Below are 14,751 nucleotides of genomic sequence, written 5' to 3' on the forward strand. Positions count from 1 at the left end.
AAACTTCTGTATTTTTGCGCTGTCAAAATTTATATTTATTTATTGTTCTGTTAGCTTCAAAATCAAGAGACTATATTAAAACAGTATCTCCATTATATCAAATAAGTATAATACAATTTTTCTAGGTTGTGGCAGTGAGTTTGCAACTTACCTCTTCATTTTCTTACAGGTATCTTTTGATAAGCAGAAGTTTCTAATTTTGATAAAGTTCCAATTCATCATATTTTTCTTTGTGGTAAGAGCTTTTTGCATACCAAGAGACCTTTGCCTACCCCATTACTGCAAAGATATTCTTCATTATTCCTTCTAGGAACTTTATATGTTGTAATGTATATGTCAGGAAAAAATACATTTATATCTACATTCTTACAGTTTAGATATTTGGTGTCCCCCAAAAGCTCACGTATGGGCCATGCAAAAAAGTTTAGAGGTGGAATGATTGGGTCATGAGACCCTTAATCTGGTCAGTGCTTTAATCCTCTGATAGGGATTAACTGGGTGGTAGAGTGTGGCTGGAGGAGGTGGGTCCTTGAAGTTCAAATTTTGTTTGTGGTGAGAGGATCTCTCTCTCTTGCTCTCTCTCTCTCTCTCTCTCTCTCTCTCTCTCTCCTCCCTCCCTCCCTCCCTCCCTCCCTCCCTCTCTCCTTTTGGTGGTCATGTCCTCAGCCACTTTCCTCCTCTATACTCTTCTGCCTTGATGTCCTGCTTGCCTTGGACCCTGAGGAATGTAGTTGGCCAAGTATGGACTGAGTCATTTAAAACTGTGAGCCCCAAATAAACTTTTCCTCCTTAAAATTGCCCTTGTCAGGTCTTCTGGTCACACAGGAGAAATAGCTGACTAAAATATGCATCTATATCTAGTTGTTCTAGTACCATTTATTGAAAAGATTCCTTTTTCCCCATTAAATTGCTGGGATCTTTGTCAATTGCCTAAATACATAGGAGGATCAATTTCTAGATTCTTTTCATTATATCTATTTGTCTTTTTTTAAAGACAATAACACTCTGTCTTAATGGAAATTTATATTGTCTTTTTAAAAAATGTTTATTTTTTAGGTGTAGATGGACACAACACAATGCCTTTATTTTTATGTAGTGCTGAGGATCAAACCTGGGTCCCCCCTGTGCTAGGCGAGTGCTCCACTGCTGAACGACAATCCCAGCCCAATATAATGTCTTAAAATAAGGTAGTCTAACTCCTCTGATTCATTTCTTTTGACTTTTTTCAAATTATTCTGGTTATTTAGGTCCATATTTTTTTGCATATAACATTCCATGTTAGATCATTAATTTTCACCAAAAAACAAAAACAAAACCCCCATTGAGTTAGAAGTACATTGATCTCATAGATCGCTTTGGGTAGAATGAGCTTTACTATATAGAGTCTTAAAACAATGGCATGGCATATTTCTCCATAGTCTTTCTTAAATTTGTTTTCGAAATTTTGTGGTTTCAAAGTAGAGGTGTATTATACTTTTTCTTAGGTTTATTTTTAGGAATTTTGTGTTTTTAAACACTATAATAAATAAAATTTATTTTTAAATGTTACCGACTTTCAAACCTTTAGCCTTGCTGAATTCACTTACTGAGAGCTAATAGATTTTTAGAGATTCATGTGGAATCATACTGTCTGTGAATGAAGGCAGTTTCATTTCTGCTTTTTCAATCTTTATTCCTTATTTAACCACTGATTTACATGTTATATCCATCTTTTCCTGTAGACATTTTAACATATTTTTCAGTTATTATAGCCTTTCTTTGCCAATTCTAACACTTAAGTCCTTTGTTGGTCCATTTATATTGACTACAAGTGACATTTTCCCATTTTTTTCTTTTTAATGGACACAACACCTCTTTTTGATTTATTTATTTTTATGTGTTGCTGAGGATCGAACCCAGTGCCTCATTTGTGTGAAGCAAATGATCTGCCACTGAGCCACAATCCCAGCCCCACATTTTCCCATTTTTTCATGTGTCTAATAACAATTTTTTGTTGTTACACTGTAAACTACACTGAAGAGATTCTGAATCTTCCTCAGAAGAGTGATGAGTTTGTTCTGGCAGGCAGTTACATTAAAAATAGCTCACCCCCAATTTGAGGAGGGTCTACTTTTCCCTTGTCAGGGCAGGTCAACAATTTGGATTGGATGTTCCTTTGATGTAGGTATCCCTGACTCAGTGGAATGTCACAAAGTGTTAACCAAGCTCTTCTAACTTATTTGTATTTAAGCTTCGAATGTCCTCTTGCCTGTGGAGGGCATCTAAAATGTCTCTTTAAGTTTCTGAGCATTTCCTACCTGTTATCTTCTAGCTAACTGCTTCAACCATGAATGAATGAGCAGTTAGCTAACAACTTTTTTTTTTATAGTAGAACTAAAGAGAAATAATAATAATGGAGTAAATTTAACTAAGGAATTGCAAGATCTGTATACTCAAAACTATAAAACACTGATGAAAGAAACTGAAGACAACACAAGTAAATAAAAAGCTATGTTCATGGATTTGAAGAATTAATAAGATGTCCATACTACACAAAGTGATATATAGATTCAATGCAATTCCTGTCAAAATTGCAATGTCATTTTTCACAGAAAAATAGATAAAAATCAATTCTAAAAGTTGTACGGAACCACAAAGGCCCTAAATATCCAAAACCATCTTGAGCAAAAAGAACAAAGCTGGTGGCATCACTCTGCTTGATTTCAAAATGTATTACAGAGTTGTAGCAATCAAAACAGCATGGTACAGGCATAAAAAACAGACACATTCAACCAACGGAAAAAAGATAAGAAGGTCCAGAAATAAATCCACACATTATGGCCAAATGATTTTCCATAAAGTTACCAAGAACACACAAAGGGGAAAGGATAGTCTCTTCAATAAATGGTGTTGGGATATCCCTATGCAGAAGAATGAAATTGGACTCTTTTCTCACATTATAGGTAGAAACCAACTCAAAGTGTATTAAAGACTTACATATTGATTTTAAGTCCTTTGGGTATAAACTGAGAAGGGATTAGCTGGGTCAAATGGTGGTTCCATTCCATGATTTCTGAGGAATACCCATGCTGCCTTCCATAGTGACTGCACCAATTTGCAGTCCCACCAGCAATATATGAGTAAACCTTTTCCCTCAAATATTTGCCAACATTTATTGTTGCTTGTATTCTTGATAATTACCATTCTGACTGGAGTGAGATGGAATGTCAGTGTAGTTTTGATTTGCATTTCTCTAATTGCTAGAGATATTGAAAATTTTTTCATATATTTGTTGACCATTCATATATCTTTTTCTTTGAAGTGCCTGTTCAGTTCCTTTACACATTTATTGATCGAGTTATTTGTTTTTTTGCTATTAAGTTTTTTGAGTTCTTTATATATCCTGGAGATTAATGCTCCGAGGTACAGGTAGTAAAGATTTTCTCCCATTCTGTAGGCTCTCTCTTCATGTTCTTGATTGTTTCCTTTGCTGTAAAGAAGCTTTTTATTCAATTCCATCCCATTTATTGATTCTTGATTTTACTTCTTGCACTTCTGGAGTCTTGTTAAGGAAGTCAGTTCCTAAGCCAATATGAGGGAGATTTGGGTCTACTTTTTCTTCTAGTAGACACAGGGTCTCTGTTCTAGTGCCTAGTCCTTGTTCTACTTTGAGTTGAGTTTTGTGCAGGGTGAAATATAGGGGTTTAATTTCATTTTGCTATGTAGGCATTTCCAGTTTTCCCAGCACCATTTGTTGAACAGGCTATCTTTTCTCCAATGGATGTTTTTGGTGCCTTTGTTTAGTACAAGATAACTATACTTATGTGGGTTTTTCTCTGTGTCTTCTATCCTGTAGCATTGGTCTATGTGTCTGTTGGTGCCAACACCATGCTGTTTTTGTTACTATGACTCCATAGTATAATGTAAGATCAAGTATTGTGATACATCCTGCTTCATTTTTCTTGCTAAGAATTGCTTTGGCTATTCTGGCTCTCTTATTCTTACAAATAAATTTTAAGATTGCCTTTTCTAGTTCTATGAAGAATGTCATTGGGATTTTAATAGGAATTGCATTAAATGTGATTAACACTTTTGGAAGTATGGCCATTTGACAATGTTAATTCTGCCTATCCAAGAGCATGGGAGATCTTTCCATCTAGTTCTAAGGTCTTGTTCAATTTCTTTCTTTAGTGTTATAGTTTTCATTGTAGAGGTCTCTCAGCTATTTTGTTAGATTTGTTCCCAAGTATTTTTTTGAGGCTATTGTGAATGGGGTAGTTTTCCTAATTTCTCTTTTAGTGGATTCATCACTGATGAATAGAAATGTGTTTGATTGATGGGTATTGATTTCATATCCTGTTACTTTGCTGAATTCATTTGTTAGTTCTAAAAGTTTCCTGGTGGACTTTTTTGGATCTTCTAAGTATAAAATCATGTCATTGGCAAATAGTGATAGTTTGAGTTCTTCTTTTCCTATTCATATTGATTTAATGTCTTTCTTTTATCTAATTGCTCTAGCTAGAGTTTTAAGGATGATGTTGAACAGAAGTGATGAAAGAGGACATCCTTGTCTTGTTCCAGTTTTTAGAGAGAATGTTTTGAATTTTTCTCTATTTGGAATGATGTTGGCCTTGGGTTTAGCATATATATTTTTTACAATGTTGAGGTATGTTCCTACTTTTCCTATTTTTCTACCGTTTTCAACATGAAGCAGTGCTATATTTTGTCAAATGCTTTTTCTGCATCTATGAAGATGTTCATATGATTCTTGTCTTTAAGTCAATTAATGTGATGAATTACATTTATTGATTTCTGTATGTTGAACCAACCTTGCATCCCTGAAATGAACCCCAGTTGATCATGATGTACTATTTTTTATATGTTTTTGTATGCAATTTGCCAGAATTTTATTGAGAGTTTTTGCATCTATGTTCATCAGGGATATTGGTCTGAAATTTTCTTTCCTTTATGTGTCTTTGTCTGGTTTTGGTATCAGGGTGATAGTAGCTTCATAGAATGAGTTTGGGACGGTTCCCTCCTTTGCTATTTCATGGAATAATAATATAGCAGATCAATTCACAATAGCTAAACTATGGAACCAACCTAGATGCCCTTCAACAGATGAATGGATAAAGAAAATGTGGCATATGTACACAATGGAATCTTAGTCTTAAAGAAGAAAGAAATTATGGCATTTGCTGGTAAATGGATGGAGCTGGAGAATAGCATACTAAGCGAAATAAGCCAATCCCAAAGGAACAAAGGCCAAATGTTTTCTTCAATATGCGGATGCTAACACACAATAAAGGGGGGGGTGTGATAGAGAAGAATATAGGTATTTTGGATTAGAGAGAGGGGAGTGAAAAGAAGGGGAAGGGTTATAGGTTAGGAAGAATACCCTATATGCACATATGATTACACAACTGGTGTAATTCTATATCATGTACAATCAGAAGAATGAGAAATATTCCAATTATGTATGATGTGTTAAAATGCATTCTATTGTCATGTATAACTATTTAGAACAAGTTTAAAAAATTCAAAAAGCAATAAAAAGTAGATCTAAAAAGTCCTATGTGTTAGGCAAGTAAAAAAAGTCTATGTAAGTGTACATAATAGCTTTATCTACAACTATTAATGGTATAATAAACCATAAATTTTTTCTTGATTACAGAAAAGTTTAAAAAGAAAAAGACTAAAATGTAAGACCTGAAACTATAAAATGACTATAAGAAAACAAGTAAAGCTCCATGATACTCACCTGGGAAATGATTCCTTGTATCTGAACTCAACAGCCTAAGCAACAAAAGCAAAAATAAGCAATGGGATTGCATTAAACTAAAAAGCTTTTGCACAGCAAAGAAAATCATTAACAAATCAAGGTAGAGCCCACAGATTTGTACAAAGTATTTCACTTTTAATGAATAGTATTTAATCATTACTTTTAAAAACATGCCAGAAAAGCTAAGTGTTGTCTTTAATATTTTAATAGGAGGTTCTATTATAAATCTCTCTTTACAAATTGCTTGACTTTAAAGGAAAATCATAATTACAAAATTTGTAAACCTACAAAGTATTGAAAGAAATAATGCACAATACTTAGTCCATGCTCTTAAACCACTGCACTTCCTTCTTTACAAGATGTAGACATTTTCAATGCCTATACTCTTTCGTTCTTTATCTGTTTTCTAGAGCACTGTTAACATAATTTGTTCAAAGTAATCACCTATTTGTCTAATTGCCTTCCTCTCAATCTTCATCAGAGAAACGGTAATACCAAAAATATCAGGAATCTCAAGGTGGATGAATGATGCATAGCTGTTTTTTTCCATTCTCAATTTTTCTATATTTTTAATTTTATGTGCAATATACATACACATAATGTAAGTAGTTAAATCATTCTATAAAGCAGCACTTTACCACCCCTCCCTTCCTACTCCTTTATGTCCTATTTTCAAAGAGCAATTAATTATTTTTTTGCTATTTTAAACTTATCTATATATCTCTAAGTAAATGATTTTATTGTTGCATCTTTGTTTTTTTCAATTTTAGACATTATCTCATGTTATATCTGGAGGCTTTGTTAGATTTGGTTTTGATATTTTAGCAAGAGATTTTCAGAAATGATGTTCTGTACTTCTCTCAAACCATATGTAATGTTTATCCTTCCTTCAATGATGCTAACAGGCATTAATGGTTACTGTCTACACTAATTAATTTATTAGAGGTTGCAAATAATGATACTATAATTCCTCATTCTTTAATAAGTTCTTTCCATAAAGTAAACCTTTTCAAAATCAATTATTTGTTTTCCCTGAAGTACAGTCTATTTTTAAAATGATTAATGAAGGCTTTTTAAAGAATTATTTGAACATACTCATTTAAATATATTGGATTTGCTTCAATGCATCACCATTATTAGCCCATTGATATTCAAGATCCCAAGTCAATAGTATATCTTGACACTTGAGTCCTTTGGATGTGACTCTACAGTCCTTGATACTTTATTGCTTTCTATTTGACATGACATTGCAGGCTCATCAGTATATTTCATGTTTTAGAACTGGAATCAACCATTTGTTCAAGATGTACTGATTCCTTTTAAGGAGAAATGATATTTATAGACCACATTCTGTATTTTAATATTGTTCATTTATTCTAGATTCACTGTTTCTAGAATTTAGTAGTAGACACACTTAGAAAATATGTATGATTTTGAAGACAAATTTAGAATATTTGTTTAAAAGATGAGTTTATGTTGATGCTTACAATTCAATTTCTGGTCTAGAGAGATTTTCCTTAACTTTATATGATTTGTAAGTGTGTCTTCTCCTGTCAAAAATCTGCTATGCTAACATAGAAGGTTATTGCTGTAATTCACTCCTGCTCATAGAAAGTTGAGGATTTGAGGATAGTTTTACAGATTTTCACCTCTTTAATTCAGGCTAGTGGAATTTTTGGCACTACAACTCTTTCAGAAACATTGGTTTCCTGATGTCTTTGTTTTACAGAAGCTCCTCCTGTCATTAGACAGGTTCAAAATTAAGAGATATTCCTCTAGGCTTCATTGCAAGTAATTTGCACTCTTTACTGGCCAAATGAATGATTTCTTTACCCTGAGCCATTTGTAAAAGTGAAATGACTTATTAAGGAATCAGAGGTCTCAACAGAGGGGGTATCCCAGATCTAATACGAGATAATGTCTAAAGTTGAAAAAAATCAAGATGCAGCAATAAAATCATTTACTTAGAGATATATAGATAAGTTTAAAATAGCAAAAAAAAAGAAATAAAATAATTGCTCTTTGGAATCATGAAATGAAAAGAGTAGGAAGGGTGAAGGGGTGGTAAAGTGTTGCTTTATAGAATGACTTAACTACTTATACTATGTGTATGCATATTGCACATAAAATTAAAAATATAGAAAAATTGAGAATGGAAATAAAACAGCTACACATCATCCATCTACATTGAGATTCCTCATATTTTTGGTATTATCCTCTTCTCTGATTATTACCACTCTAAAGAATCAGAGATTTTAATAGAGGGTGTGGTAATCACAAACTTAATTTGGTCTTTGTCCCCACCTTGAGTCTTTAATAATAAGAATCATTATCAGTTGTTACAGATATTACTAATTTGGTATACTTTTAATAAAAATATTAACTCTTCATATTATGAGTGATGCTAAAGACATTGTCATAGGTACATTCCAATACATATTTTGTACAGTTGCTCTTATTTTCTGCTCTTTATAATGGGCTTCCAAAAGATCAAAGATAATAAAAGTTGCTTCCACTCTTCCCCTTTAAAATATCTTTGAAATTATCCTAAAAGTTGCCCACATGCTATTATGGTACTTACTATAATTTGCTCAGGTTGCTAAATTTCTGATGCATTTTGAATTAAATAAACTCTCCCACATAAGAAAATGTAGACACAACTAGAGAACAGCCAGCCATGCCCTACTCTTGGCGTTTATGCTTAAGTTTTATCTCAATTTGAAAATGGTTCTTTGACTGAAAATGAGAAACAGTTGGATCCTTCAACCCTCTCTCTTGATTTCTGGATCTTCTTTTTCCCTTTCATTCTTATTCACAAACAGGCCAATTTTTCTGTGCCCATTTTTTTTTCTTGCAGTACTTTAAAAGCAATTTTGAGCAAACAGTATTCTATCTTGAAATTTTTTTTGTCATACTTACAGGTAATTTGGGATATTTTCAGCCTTTTTTTAGGTTATCCCAGGTGTCAGGTTTACCAAAATGTTCACCATTGCATAGTATAGGTTATCATTTTTCTAGCCTCATGAAGCATCAGGACTCCTCTAACAGGCATGGTGCAAATTCCTTGCCTGTTTTAGTGTATTTTTTTTAAGTTATTGTTTTAGTTTGTCACTTCTATGCACCAATTTTCTTACCAATTGACTTGTTGTGGCAATAAAAAAATCCTAAAATCTCAGGGACTTAGAGCAATAACCAGTTGTTTGTTGCTCTTGTTACTGGGCTCTGTGGGTCTTTTGTGCTTGCCTTGTATCATGTGTCTTCACTGTAAGAACCAAGTCTAAGAAGCAGCCACTATTTCACTATTTGAAACTTACTTTTTTTTTTTTTTTTTACTGTAGAAGGCAGGAAGAAGAGGAGGTACAATTAAGGCTTCTGACCAGGCACACTGCACTTTGTATTTTCTCACATCCCACTGGTGAAACAAAGCCACGTGGTCACACTCAAAGTTAATGGACAAGGGGAATATATGCTGACCATAGGATAGGAAGAAAGAGAATAATTATGAATAAAAAATAAAATATACTAAAAAATATTTATTGAAAAGCAACTGTGTTCCTTCTAACTGCAAAAAAACACTACAAACAAAACAGTGTCTCTGATCTCTGGACATGCAGTTTAGTGGAGGAAAATTCAGCTAAGAAGAGAGGTAACAATAATGCAACATGAAGTGTGCAGGAGATTATGCCACTCAATTCAGAACCAAGTGACTAGGCAGAGTTTACAGGAGAAAGGAGTAACTAAATTAAGACCTGGATGGGGAACAGGAGTTGAACAGGAGCAGTGGGTAGGAGGAAGATTCCTAATAGCTTGGCTATTGCCCTCAGAGCAATAGTGAGCAAGGTGAAGAAAATATTTCAGTTGCAGTGCAGAATCCATTCCTGTCAGAGGCACAAAGTAGTGCTTGAATATTTCATATTCAGATTATGGGTTTAAAACTATGAAGTCATAAGTCCCATAAACATTCTCACAGCAGTATCCTGCTGTACACTGAAAAAGAAAAGAAAACAAAATAGAAACTGAGTCTTTCAGAGTTAGAATACCCCAGAGAGCAAAGGCAAGATTTTGTTATTGTTGTTTTTGGTACTGGGAATTGAACCCTGGAGCACTCTACCATGGAGCTATATCACCAGCCCTTTTAGTTTTTCAATTTGAAAACAGATCTCTTTAAGTTGCTAAGTCTGGCCTTGCACTTGAGGTCCTTCTGCCTTAACTTCTCCAGTTGCTGGGATTGTGGGCATGTAACCACCAAGCCATCGAGCAAGAGCACTTATACTTTTATATAGTCACACTGAAAAGCAGAAGTGATTTCATTAAACTGCCTGTTGGGCTGGCACTTTCCTTCAGCAAACTTTGTGGAGAAACCTTACAAGTGTTGAAAATAGAGTTGAATGTTGTTAATGTCATTATTTTACTATCAAGGGCAACCATTAGCAAGAAAAACATTGCCTTGAGGTTTTTAGTTTATATATCATATCAGAAAATACAGTTGCTTTTTAAAAAAAATTTTTAAGTTGTAGATGGACACAATATCTTTGTTTTATTTATTTATTTTTTTATGTGGTGCTGAGGATCAAACCCAGTGCCTCACACATGCAAGGCAAGTGCTCAACCACTGAGCCACAACCTCTTCCCAGTTGCTTTTTTTTTAATCAGTCATTTACATTAAACAGATCAACTGCAAAACCAGAAATTAAAATGCAATATTACTCGATCACTTTTCAAGGGCATGGATTTGAATTTGGTCTCAGCAGAATGAAGAAATCTTAAGAACATCTCTATTTTGTCTCTGAGCACAGTGTACTGCTTTGTGGGAAGATCCAGGACATTTACAACATGGACAGGCCCCAATGTCCCTTTAAAATATCCAGCTGGAGAATGTTAATGTGCTGATGACAAGCATAAAAAATAACCCTTCTGGTTCAGTTTGCACTGTTGTGCATGTATTTTAAGAGGGAAGAATCTTTCAAATGTTATCCATAACAGTATCTGGTAAAATATGACTTTGTAAAGCAGACCAGGACACAGAATTTTAAAATACTCATCTTTAAGATATACTTCTCACTTGCCTTAAATACTGGTGTAGTGCCATTTTCTGTCTTTTAAAAGATTAGTTAAAGGAGAAGTTGTAATTGCAAACAAAAGAAAAATCTAGAAAGAATCATTATGAGAGACCAAATGTCATAAATATTAACACACTATATGTAATCTTTGTATCACCAAAAACATTGCATACATGATGGCACATTTGCACCTCAGCATCGCCATTGCATGTCACATTGTTGTTCAAATCCACATCTCTGATCTTGACTTAGGCAAAAGTGTGGAAAAGGTCAAGTTAATGCCTTCCATCCACCTAGAATCCCACTGTTTTTAATATAAAATTATCTCTTCACCACCCTACTATTAACTATTAAATAGTCATTAACTATTTTTTTAAAGAGAGAGAGAGAATTTTTTAATATTAATTTTTCAGTTTTCGGTGGACACAACATCTTTATTTTTATGTGGTGCTGAGGATGGAACCCAGCGCCCCGCGCATGCCAGGCGAGCGAGTTACTGCTTGAGCCACATCCCCAGCCTGTCATTAACTATTAATTAGTCATTTAACCAGGCTCTGGCCAATATACAAACTAATGCATATATCATATAACCTGATTTTACAGATTATGAAACTGAAATAACTCAAATATTAATTTGCTCAAGCTCATAAAGTTAGCAAAGTATAACAAACAAGATTTAATTTTTTTTCCTTTGGTACTGGGGATTAATCCAGGGGCACTTTACCAATGGACCACATCTCCAACACTTTTTATTTTTTATTTTGAGGATAGGGTTTCACTAAGTTGCTTAGGGCCTTGCTAAATTGCTGAGGCTGGCCTCAAACTTTCGATCCTCAGCTTTCCCAGTTGCTGGGATTACAGGCATGAGACACCGTGCCTGGCTAAATCAGATCTTTCTGACTTCAAGAAAATACACAGTCTGATTACAAAAAACACAAAATTGTGTTTGGTATAATGTAAAACTTTAAATAACAAGAAAAGACTGAAGAAAATCAGTGAGTTATATTAATAGCAGACATTTGAATTAAAGGTTTTTTGTTTTGTTTTGTTTTCTTCAATATTGGGGATGGAACTCAGGACCTTGTATATGCCAGGCAAGCACTCTTCCACTGAGCTACACCCATAGCCCTTGAGTACAGGTTTTAATTTTCCTGTTTGAACCTGCAGGATGCTGGCAATATAGGTGAGTACGTTAATCCAATTTATACAAGTCTAAAGTCTTTTGTGCCAATGTAAGATTTCCACTTGTCTTCATTCATAATTTATTTACCAGGCAACTTCTGCTTATATTTTATCTCTGGCTACATAAAGGAACTCTTTTCCATATACTTCTTCATCTTCATTTACTTGCAGAGTTAACTTATCTTTCTTTTGTGTTCCCAAAGCACTTACCTCTCATACATATATTACATATATGTAATAGCTCATACATATCACTTTATATTTTATACATGTTAATTTTTTCACTATAACTATTTCTCAGATTCTACACTGACACAGATTTTTAATTAGAACATCTAGCAGTGCCCAGTACTGGTTGACTGCAGAACAAATGAGCATGTAAGTTCTATTTCTGTATTCATATTTGAAAAATGATAGCCAGAGGCTCAGGGTAATCTAAAATGTGTTTCTGCAAACGTTAGATTTTCTATGTGAAACTAATTCTTCTAATTCATTTCTCTTTTTCTCTTTTATTTTCTCATTCACTCCTGTTTTCTCTTGCACTCATACCCATTCATTCCTGCCTTTTTGCTCTCTCACTTAATTCTTTCTACCTGTCTCTCATCACTGTCTGTCTGTTTAATTTCATTCTGCAGATAGGCTTCTTATCATGGCAGGAAAGATGGCCACTGGCAGGAGGCTCAAATTTTCCAAGCATAGCACCCTGAGAAGAAAGAGAATTTGTTTCTTTTAGCAATAGGAATGCCATTCCCCTGCTTTGGTTAATATTCTAATATGAAAGGAAGCCAGGAGGATATTTTGTAAATATCTGGAACCTGATCTCTTATCTTCTTTGGTGTATCAAAAAGGTTTGTGCAGTGATTATGTGGTTTAATGAACAACCACCAAAAACTCTGCTCCATTCTTATAAGATTCTCCCAGGATGATCCAAAATTGCTGTCAGCTGCTCTCAAGGTCAAGTTACTTCCTCATTACCATACAGTATTTGTATCGTTCCCTTAATCTTTGATTGAAAGTTTTTGGCTTCATTTCTGTTGTAGTAAATTATATCACGCTGCCATCTATGAACTAGTTCTGAGGTAGGCTACTGTTAACTAGTTTAGGCCTGATCTACACGTGTCATTCAAAGAAACAAGGCAGAGTTATACTTCTCTGAAGCAAATGAAGCTGCTAAGGGGGTGATGAGTAATCATCTAAAATACAGTCAGGGTACTAGAGCCAAAAGAATGTGATAAAATGCTACCAGAATCAGTAAAAAAATCCAACAGAGAATATCGTGCTTCCATTTCTAATTTATTTTTTTCAGGTTTATGGTTAGTTTACTTTGTCTCTGGAAGAAGGACCATGCAATGGTCATTATCTGTACTTTTTCTATCAGCAGACACCACTTCAAAGACCAAACTGAGGAAATTTGTGGAGTCAAAAGGAAAGATGAAGAGATACTTCACAAGGGGTGATGTTTTCCTTCCACTACCTAAGCTAGTGATAAAAGAGCAGCTACTTGAGTTTAAACCTTTTCCTTCTCTGGAAAGAACATAAGATATTAATTAGAAATATTTATGGGTACATCAGTCATTTTTCTAGTTCTAGGGGGAAAATGTCATAAAATGTTGGTTATAATAGTGGAGGGAGAATTATCCAGAAAAAAAATTTAAACCCCCATGATACATATGTGTAAAAAAATAGTAAAGTTCCCATTAAATAATATAGAGATACTAAAAAACAACCTTTACATATGATATTTCTGATGCATAATAAACATTTAAGGGTAGTTAAGAAACAATTTTAGTGATATTGAGGACAAGGTTATTGCTATGTCTGGGTCACACCTATGAGTGTCTTGAACTCCATATTTGTTCATATGATTGTCATGACTTATCAATGAAGGATTGCCTATATAAAATTCATTATGGTTCTAAAGCTCCTACCTCATTCTTTTTCTGTATTTGTCTGCAAGGTGACTTTGAACTACCCTGAAGATTGAGGTTATCATTTTTAACTTTAACTGAAGCTATTCCTCTGGGGAAGGCCCACAATTGTCTTCTTATTCATATTCTAGAAATGATATTAAATAATATATGAAATATGATTAAAAGAGTCCTAAGTACATGGAGAGTGTTCAAAACACTGTTTGAGCAGTTATCTATCTTATTATTTTTATTATTTTGCCCCATATCATTTGAATCATTTTTCTGTAAAGGCAAATTCTGCATACACATTGCTGCTCCAAGAATTGGGTGGCAGGAAAGTCTACTGACACCTTTGTCTGATCCCAAAGGATGAATGAAGGAGGCAGCTGGTTTCTAGCAGCTTACTTTGACAGCCCTCAGAGTCACCAGAGTCTCACATGCAGTTGGAACTGCTGGTAGCTTCTGGAAAAAGAGCACTTGGACGTCTTCAGAATGCCAATGTACTTTCAGGGAATAGTATCCATGTGTCTCAAAGTGAAAATTAAATCCAAACTTCCTTCGTCATCAAACACTTGCTGTTCCTCTTTGAAAACTTGGTGAATCCGGTGTTCATGAAAACATGGATTAGTAAGGATCAGTGTGAAAGGCCAAGTAACACATGTCTTCTTCCCCTCTTAGGCGTTTAATTTTCATGGTCCTAGTAATTCCCCAACAGCAAGCAAGCAAGCAGCAAAACAAAAAAATAGAGGAATGATGCTAACGAAGTACAGAGTCATCTCATGGTTAATGACAGAAGTTCTGTGATATGTTAAATGCATTGCTCAATGAAGAGCAGTAA

The sequence above is a fragment of the Spermophilus citellus genome (assembly GCF_964194105.1).
Source record: "Spermophilus citellus genome assembly, chromosome: 14".
Classification (NCBI taxonomy): Eukaryota; Metazoa; Chordata; class Mammalia; order Rodentia; family Sciuridae; genus Spermophilus; species Spermophilus citellus.